This window comes from Bombina bombina, chromosome 1 (genome assembly GCF_027579735.1).
Source record: "Bombina bombina isolate aBomBom1 chromosome 1, aBomBom1.pri, whole genome shotgun sequence".
Classification (NCBI taxonomy): Eukaryota; Metazoa; Chordata; class Amphibia; order Anura; family Bombinatoridae; genus Bombina; species Bombina bombina.
In genome coordinates this window covers 693,134,833-693,153,007 of record NC_069499.1, presented here as the reverse complement: position 1 = coordinate 693,153,007, position 18,175 = coordinate 693,134,833, and positions in this window count along the sequence as shown.

Genomic DNA, 18,175 nt, shown 5'->3' with positions numbered 1-18,175 from the left:
CTCTGAATTATAGTATAGCGTATCTATAATTACAGGTTCAAGTTACTAGTAGTATGGTCTAGGATACTTTTCCTCTGGTTTCCTTTACTTTCTGTTTTTTGTTATTGATTGTCTGCCATTTGGAGGTGTTTGGGTAACTGTCGGGATCTTTGCTCTTTACTGGGGTAGACATCATGGTTGGGATAGTAGGAGGTTCCAACTCAAGTATTTTACAGATCTCTAGTATATCCTCTGGATCTTTAAGAGTAATTATCTTAGAGTCTTTCGTAATGTGCAAAGCAAATGGAAACCCCCATCTATATGGAATTTGATGTTTTCTGAGTAGGCTGGTGAGAGGGCGTAAGGCACCTCTCCTTTGTAGAGTCTTGACGCTGAGATCCTGATAGAATTGGATTACATTGCCCTGGTATTTATACGTTGGATGTTTTCTTGCCGCCTGTAAGACTTTTTCTTTGTCTGGGAAAAAGGTTAATTTGGTGATGACGTCTCTTGGTGGCAAGCTTGGTTTCGGTTTTGGTTTTAGAGCTCTGTGTGCTCTTTCTATTTGGAAAGTGTAATCAGCAGGTGAGTTAGTAATCTGAGTAAACAGTTGGGTGAGATAGGGTAGGATTTCCGTCTGGGTCACTTCCTCTGGTACTCCTTTGAGCCGAATATTGTTCCTCCTACTCCTGTTTTCTAGATCCTCCATTTTGTCTTGTAGTTCTTCCAATTGTTGTTGTTGTGCAGAGATAGTTTGAGACATTTCATCCATCTGATCCACCATGGAGTCTTTCCGGTCTTCTAGTGTCTCTATCCTGTTACCCATCTCCATTAAATCTGATTTGATTTCAGAGAGACTACTGGTCACTGATGTGTGTATGGAATCAATTTTGTCCCACAATTTACTAAAGTTATCTGCAATATCTTTTTTGGAGACAAGGTTCCTAAGGTTGGCTTTAGTTAGTGGGCTTTTGTCCTGCTGTTGTTTTTGAGAATCAGTGTCAGATTCGTCGTCTACATCTGTTTCCATTGTTGATTTACCTGTTTGAACAGTTTTAAAGAATGAAGACACAGCTGCCGACTTAATTGTTTTATCTCCTTTAGTGGGTCTTTTAGAGGTCATCTTAGTGGTGATAGGGTATTTCAAAGACAAGTGATGGGGTGGTGAAAATGAAGATCTTGCACTTCCCTTTTTCCCCCCTTTCAGAACACCAAAGGTATCTTCTGCTGGGTAATAAGTTGCAGGATGTCTTGCGTAGTGAGGAGTTTGGGTTGATCCCTACTTTCCTATGTAGGTTATTTACTGGCGGACAATCTCTATAGTAAGAAACTTGAGGCGTAATCTTGTGTTCACAACATATAAGGGTTCATATTGATGTTGCACATACTATTACAGCTAATGTTAGGCTCCCTTTGTATAGTTCAAGGCTTCCCCTACATGCTAGCAGGAAAATATATCATTTAGATCTATAAGTGAGTCTTTCAGGGGGGTGTGGGTAGCTCTAAATGTTCCTGAGGGAGGTTATATCCTTTATTGAGACTGCAATTTAGTTATCTAGCTACGTGAGGGCTAGCTGAGCAGTAGTGCAACGTTGGGATGCTGCTTATATTTTCATGGCCTGGTCTATATTCATAGTTGTCTTAAGATGAAAGCAGGCTTCGTGACTTTTCTCACTACTCAGAATATCCCTGCTATCAGACGTGTCTCCACTAGGATCTGTGGCCAGACCAGGATCCCCTCCCTAGGGATTTGCCCCCTCAGGACGGTATCGGAGCAGGTAAGTGGATATGACCTGCAGGCAATTTGCGCCGGCGGGAAAGGGAGGGGAGAGATCTATGCCCAGGCCTAAGCTGTTCGTCAATGTTAAGGAGAGTAACTGCTGTAGGCAAGTTTGCTTGTAGGTTGAGATTATGAGCGGAGGCCTACTTATCTGCTAAGTAAAGGTTTCTCAAAGTAGAATATGGTAACTTTTAATAATCACTTTTGCTAGGTGTGTATAATGATAGGCTCCACTCCACACTCCAAGCCCCAGCAATATTGAAACCTCATATGGATTTATAATTGGACCACCCTTAGTAGGATGAAATAGGTGATAGAAATTAAAATTTAACTTTTATTAGTTTAGTTAAAAAACAGAACACACAACATAACATTTTAAAAAACACAAAAAGTTGGGGCCAATAGGCAGAGTGGTCAATTAGCTTAGTACCATTAACCGTGTTTTTTTAAAAATTATAGAGTGTGAAAGACTAGTCACATGCTATATAAGTAAATAAGGAGATGGAAATATATTCACTTCTCCTGAGAGGAGACCAATAAGTGTAATATTTGTGGGTTTTTGCAGAGTATCAAACTGGCTCAGTGATAGATTAGGTACTCGAATAATAAAATAGTTTTTTATTATTCAAAGATTTTAAACTCACCTAAATAAACAATTATTGGTGAGAATAATTCAGGGTGAAATACCCAAATTGTGACTTTTTAGTACCTAAATGTCTTTTGTCATTGGCTCATGTACTGCAATTGCCTATTATCTGCAATCAGTATATTGGGTTTAAGTTATTATCTGGAGATACAAATTAGTCAGCGTATTCTGATTCACAGTCTGTTAAATAGTTTTATTGATAGTCAAATGTTTTGTGTCATTGGCTCATATGTTTTAGATTGCTGGGTGTCAGCAATCTGTACTTTAGTTTTTAATTATGATTAAGTCATATAGAATATTAGACACTGATTAATTATCTCTCTCTTGGGTTGCTAGAGTAGCAATCTATCACTTCTCAGGAGGTGCTATACCTTGAGTATATATAGAGTGTGTACTAGATTTTTATGCTGGGTTGAAATAATAATAACACTTTGTATAGGGGAGTGCTGATATAGTTGCTTCGAATCTAAACTTTATTGTAACTGGTAAGGTTACATGAATAAGTTGTATCAATATACAAGGTTATTATATAAACCTAGTTTGGACAAGAAAAATTATGCTTACAACCTGAATATTTCCTGAGGATATAGCCCCTGGTATTAAGTATCTATGTTTGCCAATGCTTATACTACCAAGTAATTTCTGAATAGCTCAGGTATAGGTTGATTTCAATTGATGACCATATTAAAATTCTCATCCAAATATATAGATAGATTTAATCTAGAGAACTATAATAATGTTGCTTTATATTAAGATTGTATAATCTCTATGGAGCACTCACGCATAGTGTGTTTATGGTTAGATAGATAATATAGTTTGTTTCTATATCACCTTGAAGTTAAGGCGAGAGCTATTAGTATCAAACACACACTTCAATCGTGCCAACTCACAATTCCATTAAATTAAATTCTAAAAAATGGCTTGTCAAACACACATCTGATTCACACACGGATAAGTAGCATAAAGTTTAGCTGTAACAAATTCTATTTGTCTAATAGATTAGAGACCACTCGTGCTATTATGTAATAAGTTTAAATAGCGACATAGCTAGTATTAAAGGAGGCCCAAACTAAATGCAGAGTTAAAAAATAATGGGGGTTGAAAGAGGTTCAACACCCTCCCCTAACATGTTTCGCCGACCTAATATCGGCTTTTTCAAAGGTGAGCGTGCGCTCGCGCCGTAGGGTGTTTTATCACCTAAGCTCCACCCTACTTTGTAATCCAGAGCCAATCCGCGCCATCCTGACTCGAGGAGGTACGGTAATCAGAATTGTACCTTGTTAAAGTAATACGGATTGGTTGGAGGGAATATTTGTGGGCTTGGAAATAGAAAAACAGATGTCTGTTTATTATGAATGGAAACGGAGTAAATATACTTATTTTGAATCCTGCAGGTAGATGCATAATGAATTGAGTACAGAATTAAAGTGAGATGACAGTAAAAATGATACGATAATGGATCAATATTGATCCGTATACACTTATCCCTATTAATCATATATCGATTCCTATTATGACTTGAAAAAAATTGTTGGTTATGATGTGCTAATATCGGTGATCAGATGTTGCATGCTGATATATGGTTTTTTAAAAGGTGACCATATATTATTAATAACTGTTGTTTTATGATCGCAATAAAAAATGAAACATGAAAGTGAAGGAGGTGAGTGAATGTGAGGATAAATAGTGTGGATGTGGGGACCTGGATAAAAAATAATAAATAATAAAGAAGTAGATTGTGTTGCTCTGGTGTATGTGCATTGGGGTGAATAAGCAAGAAATTGTAAGGCTGAACCACAGAGCGTTTAAGCTAGGGAGCAGAAAGGGGGGGAGGGAAAAAAGAGGAAAAGGGGAGAAAAGTGCAGATAAGGAATATGTGAGTGCAAGAAGAGTGTGTGTAAGATGAGGAGGTCAAAGAGGATTGTCAAAAAATGATTACTCAAAAGTGGTGCAAAAAAGTGGATAGGTGTTTTACACTGGAGTGGTTGACATACTAAAGAGTGGGTTGGACTGGGAGGGAGAAAAAACGTACTGTTATGTGATGAATAATGCTGAATTAATTAAATTCATAATAGTGTTGGGAATGGGGATGAGGATACTTAACATAATGAATATGTGTGTGTATAGTGTCAAAAAATATGTGATTATAAAATCCATTGGGTGAAAATAAAATAAAATGTAAAAGGGTGAAGAAGAGGAGGAATTTGCACTTATGTTGTATTACTTAGCTGTTTATTAATATTGTATTCTATTAATATAATAATGTGTTTGTGTAAGTGAAAATAGATTCTCTACAGATGATTTATATTCCTCTGCAAATTAACCGTGGACTTAATAGTGTTAATGGGGTACAAAGTGACCGGGATGTGGGGGGAGAGAAGGGGGAATGGGGAGTAATGACAATGTGACTATTAAGACTCCATTCATATGTGGCCATGCTGAATTAACTGGATATGGTCACCGCTCTGTTGTATTGGTAATTGATCTAGATAAACATGGAATAATTATTCAATTCATTCATTCCTTTAGGATATACACAATCCATCAAATAGATCCATTTGGTTTCCATTTTAAGGAGTGAATTCTCCAAATCACCCCCTCTCAGCCCTAACGATATCTTGTGTATACCGTAACATTGCAATTCTGAGGTCTTGGATTGGTGGTGTTTCATAAAGTGTGACGCTACAGAAGTAATTTTTTTATCCTTGGACAAGTCTTTAGATGCATTCCTGATATTACGGAGATGTTCCATGACTCTTGTATGTAATTTTCTCGTCGTCATTCCTATATAGGTCTGCGGACAGGTACATTGTAGAGCATAAATGACTCCAATGGAGTTGCAGCTAATGTACATTTTTATAAGGTGTTGGTTGCCAAATCTGTCAATGATGGTCTTTTTCTTGTTAATCATATTGCTGCATGTAGAGCAGCTACCACAGGCAAAAGATCCCTTTTCAGTTGGTCTCCGTTGGGGATTTTTCTTGATGTAATGACTTGGAGTAAGTAATTCTTGTAAATTGCATGATCGTCTGTATCCAATGTCAGGTTTGTCCCCAATAAATTTAGCTAGATTTTCATCTAGTTGTAATAAATGCCAATTTTTGCGAATTATATCTGCAATCTCATTGGACTGATCATTGTATGTCAATATTAATCGTGTTTTCTGCTGGGTAATAAGTTGCAGGATGTCTCGTGTAGTGAGGAGTTTGGGTTGATCCCTACTTTCCTATGTAGGTTATTTACTGGCGGACAATCTCTCTCTATAGTAAGAAACTTGAGGCGTCATCTTGCATTCACAACATATAAGGGTTCATATTGATGTTGCACATACTATTACAGCTAATGTTAGGCTCCCTTTGTATAGTTCAAGGCTTCCCCTACATGCTAGCAGGAAAATCTATCATTTAGATCTATAAGTGAGTCTTTCAGGGGGGTGTGGGTAGCTCTAAATGTTCCTGAGGGAGGTTATATCCTTTATTGAGACTGTAATTTAGTTATCTAGCTACGTGAGGGCTAGCTGAGCAGTAGTGCAACGTTGGGATGCTGCTTATATTTTCATGGCCTGGTCTATATTCATAGTTGTCTTAAGATGAAAGCAGGCTTCGTGACTTTTCTCACTACTCAGAATATCCCTGCTATCAGACGTGTCTCCACTAGGATCTGTGGCCAGACCAGGATCCCCTCCCTAGGGATTTGCCCCCTCAGGACGGTATCGGAGCAGGTAAGTGGATATGACCTGCAGGCAATTTGCGCCGGCGGGAAAGGGAGGGGAGAGATCTATGCCCAGGCCTAAGCTGTTCGTCAATGTTAAGGAGAGTAACTGCTGTAGGCAAGTTTGCTTGTAGGTTGAGATTATGAGCGGAGGCCTACTTATCTGCTAAGTAAAGGTTTCTCAAAGTAGAATATGGTAACTTTTAATAATCACTTTTGCTAGGTGTGTATAATGATAGGCTCCACTCCACACTCCAAGCCCCAGCAATATTGAAACCTCAGTTGTTGGTGTTTCAAGCTGGGGAAAAACTCCTGCTCCAGGTGTTTGTAAGGTACTAATATATGAGCCTTATGCTATCCTTCCAATTTGGGATCATAAACATAGGAATGAGGCATAAGTGAAAGTGTCCAACATAAGAATTTCCAACCACTCTGCCAAAGTGGTGCTAGTAGTTACATGGAGGCCTTTCAGTTGAACCTTACACTGTCAGATAGGCTTGTGTATTTACTTATTCATATGACATATGCTTTATGAGAGGTTACTGTTTAGCCTTTAGGTAGGGGCTTGATTTATTAGTGTCTTTATCCTCCCTAATAGATAGGGTTGCGTGATGGCAATCAGTATAGGGTCATCAGCCCCGGTCTAGGCCCCAATGGTGTAAGCTGCTGTATCAAAGCGTGGCTGCAGTGCCTGTGTTCAGAGTTTGCGGCTCACCTCTATAAACGCCTGCCTCTGTGGGGGATGTTCCATGTGCGATATGGACAGCTCGGCAACCCGGTAAGGAGATGTCAGGGGAGCTGTTGCTCCGCGGGTGGTTCACTGTAGGGTCCACGTGGCCTGTGGAAAAGAGCCAAGATGGCGCCGCCTCCGTGCGGTCTGCTGGATCAGGGTTGCGATCAAGCTCTTCCCCACAGCTCCGTAACGGTGAGCACCTGGGTACGTGTGGAGCTGTGGTGTCTTGTCGGAAGCAGACTCGGCTAGTGGTATTAGGCTCCACTGTGCAAATGTCCCTTCAGAATGCCCCGTGTGAGGGCTCTCAAGGCTACAGACAAGCAGCTGCTGTTCCGTCCACCTATGTCACAATTCTCTGCACCGGGGTATTACAAGGAGGATAACAGGGTCATTAGGGGTAATATAAGGAAATAAAACAATAAAGAGGAGTGTATATAAACTAATTTGGTCTATTAATAGGGTTTTTAGGAAAATTGCTATGGGAGCTCTCTCTAAGTGCGACTGACTTCTCTCGGTGATGGCCAGATCATGCAATTTTAAAGGGACAGTCTAGTAAAAATGAAACTTTCATGATTCAGATAGGGCATCCAGTTTTTAAGCAAAGTTCCAATTTACTTTTATGATCAAATTTGCTTTGTTCTCTTAGTATTCTTTACTGAAAGCAAAACCTATATAGACTCATATGCTAATTTCTAAGCTCTTGAATGCTGCTTCTTATCTCAGTAAATTTTTATAGTTTTTCACAGCTAGACAGTGTCAGTTCATGTGTGCCATATAGATAACATTGTTCTCACTCCTGTGGAATTATTTATTTATGAGTCAGCACTAATTGGCTAAAATGCAAGTCCTAAAAACTAAGATAATTGGGCTGAAGCTTAGCTACAAGGTGATCACAGAGGTAAAAATTATATTAATATAATAGTGTTGATAATGACTGACTGGGGAATGGGTAATTAAGAGATTATCTATCTTTTTAAACAATACAAATTCTGGAGTAGACTGTCCCTTTAAACAACAATTTACTTCTATTATCAAATTTACTTTGTTCTCTTGGTATCCTTTATTAAAGAAGCAACAATGCACTGTTGGGAACTAGCTGAACACATCAGTTAAACTAATGTTAAGTAGCATATATCTGCAGTCACAAATCAGCATTTAGCTCCCAGTAGTGTGTTGCTGCTCTAAGCTTACCAAGCTATTCTGCTCTATCTAAATCATGAACGAAAATTAGGGTTTCATCTCCCTTTAACAGGCCCGGACTGACCATAGGGCATACCAGGCAAATGCCCAGTGGGCCGCGGTTACCTTGGCCCTGTCCACCATTACCACACACACTGAGTGCTTTTAGTTAGCCCCAACATTTTATTTATGTGGCTTTGGTAGTACGGTGCGGCTGTTGGCCGCCCGCTACCTTAGTCCCACCCACCATTACCGCATATACACTAACTAGGCTAAAGATAAGACTGGACTTCTACTGTACTGTAAACACACACTGTATGTGTAACAGATGTATGGGTAAAGGAGCTGAAGCACACAGAGTTGCGGTGCCGGTGCGGGCCACGGCTGTTTGACATGACATCATGACATGTGATGTGAGACTCAGTGGGGCTGCAGTGCTGGTGTTCGGCTTGCCCCAAAAATTTAGTGAGTGAGCACTGAGCAGCTGCCAGTCAAATCTAGGCATGGTTGCAGGTTTACAGTACACCTGATGCGCTGGAACCTTAGGGTGCCCCGTTAGGAAGGGCGCAAAGTTAGAGAAGCCGGAAATGACAAAGACTAGAGCTGTTACAGCAGTGGGCTTGTGAGGAGAGAAAAGCTGGAGATCATAGGCTGGTGGCTGATTATAAGCTATTAGATGAAAATGCAATTAAGGAGCTATGCTTTATGTGCTTGCTGGCTCCTGCATATATATCTGATTTCCCCTTGGCTGCCGTTGGAGCTCTGCCAGTGCTACATGTTTGCCTTTAGTGGTTCCTAAAAATTATACTGTAATCAACATTGACTGATGTGTGAAAAATTGGGAAGGGGGGCGTGTCGAAGCAGTGGCCAAGATGGCTGCTTCTTTTTAAAGGCTGACCATATGAGCAGATAAAATCGCTATTTACTGCTCTAAAAATCTACAATCTGAGGAACTTTTCAAAACATTTTACAGCTCATGACTGACTGCACAGGAAAAGCAACCTTTATATACAGATTTCAGCCTGGAAGACCTAGATTGATGTGGTGCGTAGCGGAGGCTTGCTTGCGGCCTGAGCCCTCATCTAGCCCTCCCCATTATCCTGCAGACACAGGACGAACAACTGTATAGGCTGCCTACTTCCCAACCTCAATAACCAATACGTGTTATTTTTCCTTCCCTTTGATCCACAAAATGCAACTTGTAGAAAAATCCCTGGTGACTACTTTGGACAAGTGGCTGTCGGATCGTCTTGACCTCATGGTGACTCAACTGAGATTAGCATGGGGAAATACAGATACAACTGAGGAGTGTAACTGCCTACAGAGAAACCCTATGCAGCCTCAAGTGGGGATGAATCCCAACGAATATGTGCCTCTGGCGGCAATAAACCCACCCGCTTTGGTTGACAACACACTTTTGCAGGAAGCCGCTGGTGAACTGGTTGCGATGGAGAGCAGTCTGAGACCTTCGGTGAGACAGAGTGAAATTATGTGTGACCAGTCTTGTGGAGAATCGTTACCTACTGCCCTTACTGTAGGGGCCATGGGTGAGAGCGGAGTAGGGGAAATTTTATCAGAGTAGCAAAACACTTATTCACAGCCTACATATCAGAAATCTGTGCTGTGCAGCAGTGTGAAAGTAGCCTGCCTGGGACACATTTATCGCAATCTACAGCAGCCTACAGGGCTGGAGTGGGGTAAGGCTGCAAACTTTATTTGTCCCGGAATGCTCCTCAAAATCATTCTAAGGAGACTTTTGAATATGCTGTTCTTCAATGTGGAACTGTTTATGACGACTTGGCGGTCTGAAGTTCACAGACGAGTTCAAGCCCTAAAGCCGCAGAACTTTTCTATCTATATTCAGCATTTTAACGTTTGTTCTATACAAAGTCACTTTCTAGAGAAGTACTGCTACCTTTATGTTTGATAAGTTGATTTGCACCAGCTCATTTGGATTGTGCATATAGGACTGTTTATCTAAAGATAGCACTATAACCTGCCTATAAGCATAGAACACTAGATTTGGTCTAAACATGTATTGACTACCTGACATTGTACAATAATTTGTTTACCTCAGGCAATTTCTGTTTATATGTTTGCATAGTGCAGGAGGTTTTATATGCTTACTAGTCCTGATTAGAGTAGTTTAATATATGGGTATGAACAGCTTGATAACCTTGTCCAATAATGTATGTTTCATTATGTTTGTCTGGGAGAGCTTTTCTGACATATACTTCTGCTTACATTAGCATTACTTAATAAGTAGTCTAGACTGAGCTACTAAGTTCCATAGCTTTATAACAAGCACATTAACTAGAAGAGAAACTTCTAAGTATGTAATAGATATGTTTGCTATGAAGTATTTAACTTGGAGGAGTGATGGTGACCTGAAGAGAGCTGTGCTGTTCAATGTTCTTTTATTCTTTTTACTCTTATTTCTCTTACTAGATGGTAATACAGATGTGTTAATTGTTCATAAGTACATTTTGTGGCCCACTAGATCAGTCAGTAAAGTGGAACTTTGCTTGGTATAAGTTTTCCTAGCCCTAAATTCTGTAATGTGAGGTCTCATACTGTATATATTTTCAAGTAAGAGTTCTGACCATACTTATGTAATCTTAATTTTGCAATACTCTATGCAATGATCTATACTCTCATTACTTATGACATACAATATTGTTGTACATATTGCTGTTCTTGAATATAATTTCATGTGACACAACTCGTCATAAGATATTAATTTAATTTCAAAGACCAAAAGTGACCGTATGTAACTTTAGAGCTCCTCTTCCTATTCATTTAAAGTACTTAGGCCCTACAGGTCTTGTTGAGGTGCTTTCATTTCCTTAAAAAAAAAAAAAAAAAATAGAAAATGAGGTTCCCATATGTATGTTCAGTGTTTTGTCCAAAATTACTGTTCTGCCTTTCTAATTATACGTTGTCATGCACATGGTAATTCAATTCTTTCTATATGAATGTAAAAGCTAAATAATTATTACTGTACCTAATGTATGCATGCTACTGAACTTTTTGTTTATTGTTTGTTATCTACATGACCTCAATAAAAATCTTTAAAAAAAAAAAAAAAATTGGGAAAACAAAACCAAAACTGTTGAAGCAGTTAGTTTATGTCCCCTTCCTTAAGATGCAAATTATGAGAAGTTTATTTTTACTGATAGTACAATACTGTCTGTGATTGACTATTATTTAAATATTGCAGCAAAATATCAACCTTTTCAGCAGCCTCTGATATCTTATAACCCTTACATTATTAAATCTATTAGCTAATATTACAAGTAACCAATGTAATACCATTTATATTAATGCACCAATGAATATTTCAAATTTGACCTTTCTATTCCTTTAAATCGATATAGTTGTCTGTGCCTTTTTCCAAAATGGCAAACTATGGCTTATATCTAGATAGCTGCCTGTGCCTAATTTCCAAGATGGGGTTACCTGTGCCTTACACTTAGATCATTATCTGGACCGTATCCCTTAAAGATGGCTAACTCTGCTTACATCCTAGATAGCTATATGTGCCTTATACCTAGATGTCAAGGTTTTTTTGCACCTTATTCCACTGTATCTAGATGTAAAAAAACATGCCTCTGCCCTTTATATTAAGCAATATGTGTTTAATTCCAACAGTAAATCTAGTTTCTTGTGGCCCTGGGACTACAGGGAGTGCAGAATTATTAGGCAAATGCGTATTTTGACCACATCATCCTCTTTATGCATGTTGTCTTACTCCAAGCTGTATAGGCTCAAAAGCCTACTACCAATTAAGCATATTAGGTGATGTGCATCTCTGTAATGAGAAGGGGTGTGTTCTAATGACATCAACACCCTATATCAGGTGTGCATAATTATTAGGCAACTTCCTTTCCTTTGGCAAAATGGGTCAAAAGAAGGACTTGACAGGCTCAGAAAAGTCAAAAATAGTGAGATATCTTGCAGAGGGATGCAGCACTCTTAAAATTGCAAAGCTTCTGAAGCGTGATCATTGGACAATCAAGCGTTTCATTCAAAATAGTCAACAGGGTCGCAAGAAGCCTGTGAAAAAACCAAGGCGCAAAATAACTGCCCATGAACTGAGAAAAGTCAAGCGTGCAGCTGCCAAGATGCCACTTGCCACCAGTTTGGCCATATTTCGGAGCTGCAACATCACTGGAGTGCCCAAAAGCACAAGGTGTGCAATACTCAGAGACATGGCCAAGGTAAGAAAGGCTGAAAGACGACCACCACTGAACAAGACACACAAGCTGAAACGTCAAGACTGGGCCAAGAAATATCTCAAGACTGATTTTTCTAAGGTTTTATGGACTGATGAAATGAGAGTGAGTCTTCATGGGCCAGATGGATGGGCCCGTGGCTGGATTGGTAAAGGTCAGAGAGCTCCAGTCCGACTCAGACGTCAGCAAGGTGGAGGTGGAGTACTGGTTTGGGCTGGTATCATCAAAGATGAGCTTGTGGGGCCTTTTCGGGTTGAGGATGGAGTCAAGCTCAACTCCCAGTCCTACTGCCAGTTTCTGGAAGACACCTTCTTCAAGCAGTGGTACAGGAAGAAGTCTGCATCCTTCAAGAAAAACATGATTTTCATGCAGGACAATGCTCCATCACACGCGTCCAAGTACTCCACAGCGTGGCTGGCAAGAAAGGGTATAAAAGAAGAAAATCTAATTACATGGCCTCCTTGTTCACCTGATCTGAACCCCATTGAGAACCTGTGGTCCATCATCAAATGTGAGATTTACAAGGAGAGAAAACAGTACACCTCTCTGAACAGTGTCTGGGAGGCTGTGGTTGCTGCTGCATGCAATGTTGATGGTGAACAGATCAAAACACTGACAGAATCCATGGATGGCAGGCTTTTGAGTGTCCTTGCAAAGAAAGGTGGCTATATTGGTCACTGATTTGTTTTTGTTTTGTTTTTGAATGTCAGAAATGTATATTTGTGAATGTTGAGATGTTATATTGGTTTCACTGGTAAAAATAAATAATTGAAATGGGTATATATTTGTTTTTTGTTAAGTTGCCTAATAATTATGCACAGTAATAGTCACCTGCACACACAGATATCCCCCTAAAATAGCTATAACTAAAAACAAACTAAAAACTACTTCCAAAACTATTCAGCTTTGATATTTATGAGTTTTTTGGGTTCATTGAGAACATGGTTGTTGTTCAATAATAAAATTAATCCTCAAAAATACAACTTGCCTAATAATTCTGCACTCCCTATATATATTTTACTTTTTTTTCATATCAACCAATTCACAAAATATACATTATACTTGTCACATTTGGTATACAGTTAAATAAGAAATGGGGGGGGCTGCTTTCCCTTAATATGCCCGGGCCTATTTTTGATCCCAGTCCGGCCCTGCCCTTATTAAAAAGTAATCGAGCAAAAATACCCAGTATACTCATCATGTCTATATACAGTACAAATGGTAATTATATTGTTTAACATGATGGTTCATTTTACACACGTAAATTATTATTTTCCTTTTACACTATACAAAGGGATTAATACAAATACAACATTTACAATATTTTTTTCTAACATTTTATCACAATATTTTGCTCCATGTTTGTGCTTCACTGTCTCCTTTTGGGCCTCATATTCAAAACCTTGCCGTTTAGGTGCAATATTCTAAGAAGTCTCATCAGTACAGTGAGGCCCCTAAAAATTTTAGAAACACAAATTTTATCTTGAGAAATGGTTATGTTGCTATGTAGTGTTATTTATGTGAACAGAGACTCCTACATTACAATACAAGGAGGCCCATTTATCAAGCTCTGAAGAGCGGTCTGCTCCATAACCGTGTCCACCTGCTCTGATTAGGCGGAAAAAGATCGCCACAATTTAACCCGATCGAGTACGATCGGGTTGATTGACACCCCCTGCTGGCGGCCCATTGTCCGCGAGTCTGCAGGGGGCGATGTTGCAGCAGCAGCTCACAAGAGCTGCTGGTGCAATGCTGAATACGGAGAGGGTATTGCTCTCCGCATTCAGCGATGTCTGTCAGACCTGATCCGCACTGTCGGATCAGGTCAGACAGACATTTGATAAATAGGCCTCAATGTCTAAAAGTATCCCATAGATTTTGCACGATTTCTCTCCATCTGGCCCTCTTTGGGACATAAGTTTATAAACACAAAGCAAATTATTGTTTATCGGTTTACAATTAATTAAATGTAATCAATAGTAGTAAACCTTGGCTGAAATTTTGGAAACCCTAAGCAAGAAAAAAGGTTCTGTATAATATGCTGAGAGTTAAGTGTTAAAAAGTAAAAAAGTAAAGCTTAATGGCAACTGATAATTTATTATCAGCAACTGTAAACTTATTTTGCAGAATGAGAATTTGACAGAGGTATTCAAACCCATTAGAAAACACTTAGCAAACTTGTTCACACAGGATATTTCTTACTTTCTTTTATTCCATCAGATTTTACTTATTTTTTATTTTTTTACAAACGGAATACCTTAGCTTTTTGTGTAGCTTTCCTTTCATATTAAAATTGTTGTATATGCACTGTTCTCATTTGAACAAACTGATCTCAGCTTGTTTATTTCATTTTCATACACACTAAGTTGTGATGGAAACAAGCACACTTATGGGCCCATTTATCAAGCTCCGAACGGAGCTTGTGGGCCCGTGTTTCTGGAGAGTCTTCAGACTCGCCAGAAACAGCAGTTAAGAAGCAGCGGTCTAAAGACTGCTGCTCCATAACCCTGTCCGCCTGCTCTGATGAGGCGGACAGGAATCACCGGAAATCAACCTGATCGAGTACGATCGGGTTGATTGACACTTCCATGCTGGCGGCCGGACCTGTCGGATCAGGTCTGCAAGACCTTTAATAAATAGGCCCCTTAGTCTCTTTGAGCATGTTTCTTCCTTTGAATAGCCTGCCAAGTTAATACTTAAACAGACACAAACAATTCCCGATTTTCCATTAAAAACGTATTAAAATACTTTTAACATTAAAACCATGCTTGCACATTAAATATTAAAAGGAATGAAGATTGCAGGTAGTTGCAAAGGCCAGTTCAAGAGAGAGGAATAGGAATCAACTTGTGAGAGGAACTCGGCCAATATGTGCTTATGTGAGAGTGTGAATTGCCAGAGAGAAGAAGATCCATCTTGGATTAGAACCCAAAACAGACAGGAGGTGGTTGGACAATAAGGCCTAGGGAATGACCTGCCAAAAGAATACAAATGTTCTGGGGGGTATTTTTGGATTCTTACTCCCTGGTTGTCACTCAAGGTTGACTAGAAGCCTCTTGCCCAGATTAAAAGAGTATTACCTGGGTTGATAAGAATATTGAGTTGCATTCATTTTCTAAACTATGGCTATTTATGAGTATCAGTGAAAAATATATATATATATATATATATATATATATAAGGGTAATTCTATACTTCTGTTTAACCCCTTGAGTGCTAATGACGGCTCTGAGCCATCGCTAGCACTCTCCCACCTTGAGGAAGATCTGAGGGCTCCCACCCGCTCCTACCCTGGTGATCGGGCCTGCATAGTGACAGGCATCGCCAGGGCTTCACGTTATGCGCAGTGACGTCAAGAGCAATAACGTGATGACGTCACTGTGCAACTTTATTTATACTTAACAATGTTAAGTATAAGAGCAGAAGGAAAGGTAATCGCCTTACCTTTCCAACAGTGTAAGTCTTGGGTTTCTGGAAAAAAAAAAGTTAAAAAAATGTTGCTAAAAAAAAAAAATCTTAGCACCCAGGTGGGAAAGTGCTTAGCACTCAAAGGGTTAAAATTATTGCTGCATGTTTTGTCACTGTGCCATTAAAAAGTGCTGTGTAAAATGGCACTTTACAAATTAAAGAGAAAGACTTTAAATATGTCAATAATATTAATCGTATTTTATGGTAATACAATTTATTAATTTTTTCATGATGCATGCATCACACACTGGCTGGTTAGAGCATTCTTCCATAAAAGTCTAGAAAAAATAACATCATAAAGGTCAAAAGACAGCCTGTAAAATCATAAGTAGCGCATCTGTATTTATGTATTTACCCAACCATCAGCCATAATGTCACCTTTCAGCTGTTTCTTTAAATCTCTCTACCTTACCTGGCTGCAGTTTTCCTAATAAATAGCAACTCCTCCATACAGAAAGTGCTTGGATATCATTACTGCTACCTAAGCTAAGCCTGTGGGGTAGATTTATCATAGTGTTAGCTGACATGATACGATGTAGTGTATCATGTCAGCTGCACATTGATAAATGCCAACAGCATAAGCTGTCGACATTTATCATTGCACCAGCAGTTCTTGTGAACTGCTGGTGCAATGCTGCCCCCTGCACATACGCGGTCAATTGGGCGCTAGCAGGGGGTGTCAATCAACTCGATCATATTCGATTGGGTTGATTTCTGTCTGCGGCCTCAGAGCAGGCAGACAAGTTATGGAGCAGCGGTCTTTAGACCGCTGCTTCATAACTCCTGTTTCCGGTGAGCCTGAAGGCTCACGCGGAAAAAGGGGCATCAAGCTCCATATGGATAAATCAGCCCCTGTGTCTCTACTCAGAGAACCTTACTGCCTGTGTTTAAACTGTATGTTTTTTCCTCTGCAGTTTTTCAGGAGAATTAATTATTTTGCAGTTGATGCCATTTCAATGAATGCATAATTCTACCTGCCTAAAGTCCTGTTGGAATCTACTTTCTCAGTGAGTTATTTTAAAGTTTATTTGCTCTTTGCCTTTTCATTACAAAATGGACGGATCTACTTTCTACTCCAGCGGATTGATCTGCCTTCAGTGTTTGCTTCCTGTTTATTCAGAATATCCTACCTGTTTAAAGTATTCATCTAACAGTAAGCTTTGTGGACATTATTTTATTTTTTATTTTTTGCTGCTACTCTGGACTTATTCACCATCAGTTTGTCCTGTATATACCTGTACCTTTGCTGGGACTTTAATCTCAATTATTTAAAATTGTTTGTCTCCTATTTTTGCATTAATATCAGTTCCATTTTCTTTGTCTGCCTTAATTTACTTCTGCAGCTCTTATTCTTGTTTGGGCTTTATTTTTCCTAAGTAAAATGCGTCTATATGAATTGCAGGTCTGTTTCTGAGTTTTTCCTACCATAAAACCTAATTTCCTTACCTGCATACATTCATTACATAAAGGTTATCTATGTATCTATGACCATCTTTGCTAGTAACTAGTAGAACAAGTTAATTTTTAGTAGGATTGTGATACATAATATGTAGATGACCTGCAATTAGTGATGTCGCAAATAGTTTGCCGGCGCGGGCGAACATATGCAATGTTCGATCCGCCCCCTATTCGTCATCATTGAGTAAACTTTGACCCTGTACCTCACAGTCAGCAGACACATTTCAGCCACTCAGCAGCAGACACTTCCTCCCAGACCTTCCCAGCTCCTGGACAGCATCCATTTTAGATTCATTCGGAGCCTGCATTCTTAGTGAGAGGAGGGACAGTGTAGCTGCTGCTGATTTAATAGGGAAATCGATAGCTAGGCTAGTGTATTCAGTGTCCACTACAGTCCTGAAGGACTCATCTGATCTCTGCTGTAAGGACAGCACCCCAAAAAGCCCTTTTTAGGGCTAGAACATCAGTCTGCTTTTTTTTTGTCCTGTGTAATCTAATTGCAGTTGCCTGCCTGTCAGTGTGTGTGTCAGGCTCACAGCGTATACTGTGCCCACTTTTCCAGTGCCACCACTCATATCTGGTGTAACAGTAGTGTACATTTAAAAAAACAACACTTTTTTGACTGTGAAATAATAGCAGACAGCTGCCAGTACCCAAGATGGCCGCCAATAAGGCAGATGGAGAGGGTTAGAGAGCTGTTTTGGGGGATCAGGGAGGTTGGGGGCTACGGGGGGGATGCTACACCACAGCATATGTAAATATGCTAAAAAAAAAAAAAAAACCTTTTATTTTAGTACTGGCAGACTTTCTGCCAGTACTTAAGATGGCAGGGGCAATTGTGGGGTGGGGGAGGGAAGGGAGCTGTTTGGGAGGGATCAGGGGGTCTGATGTGTCAGGTGGGAGGCTGATCTCTACACTAAAGCTAAAATTAACCCTGCAAGCTCCCTACAAACTACCTAATTAACCCCTTCATTGCTAACCATAAT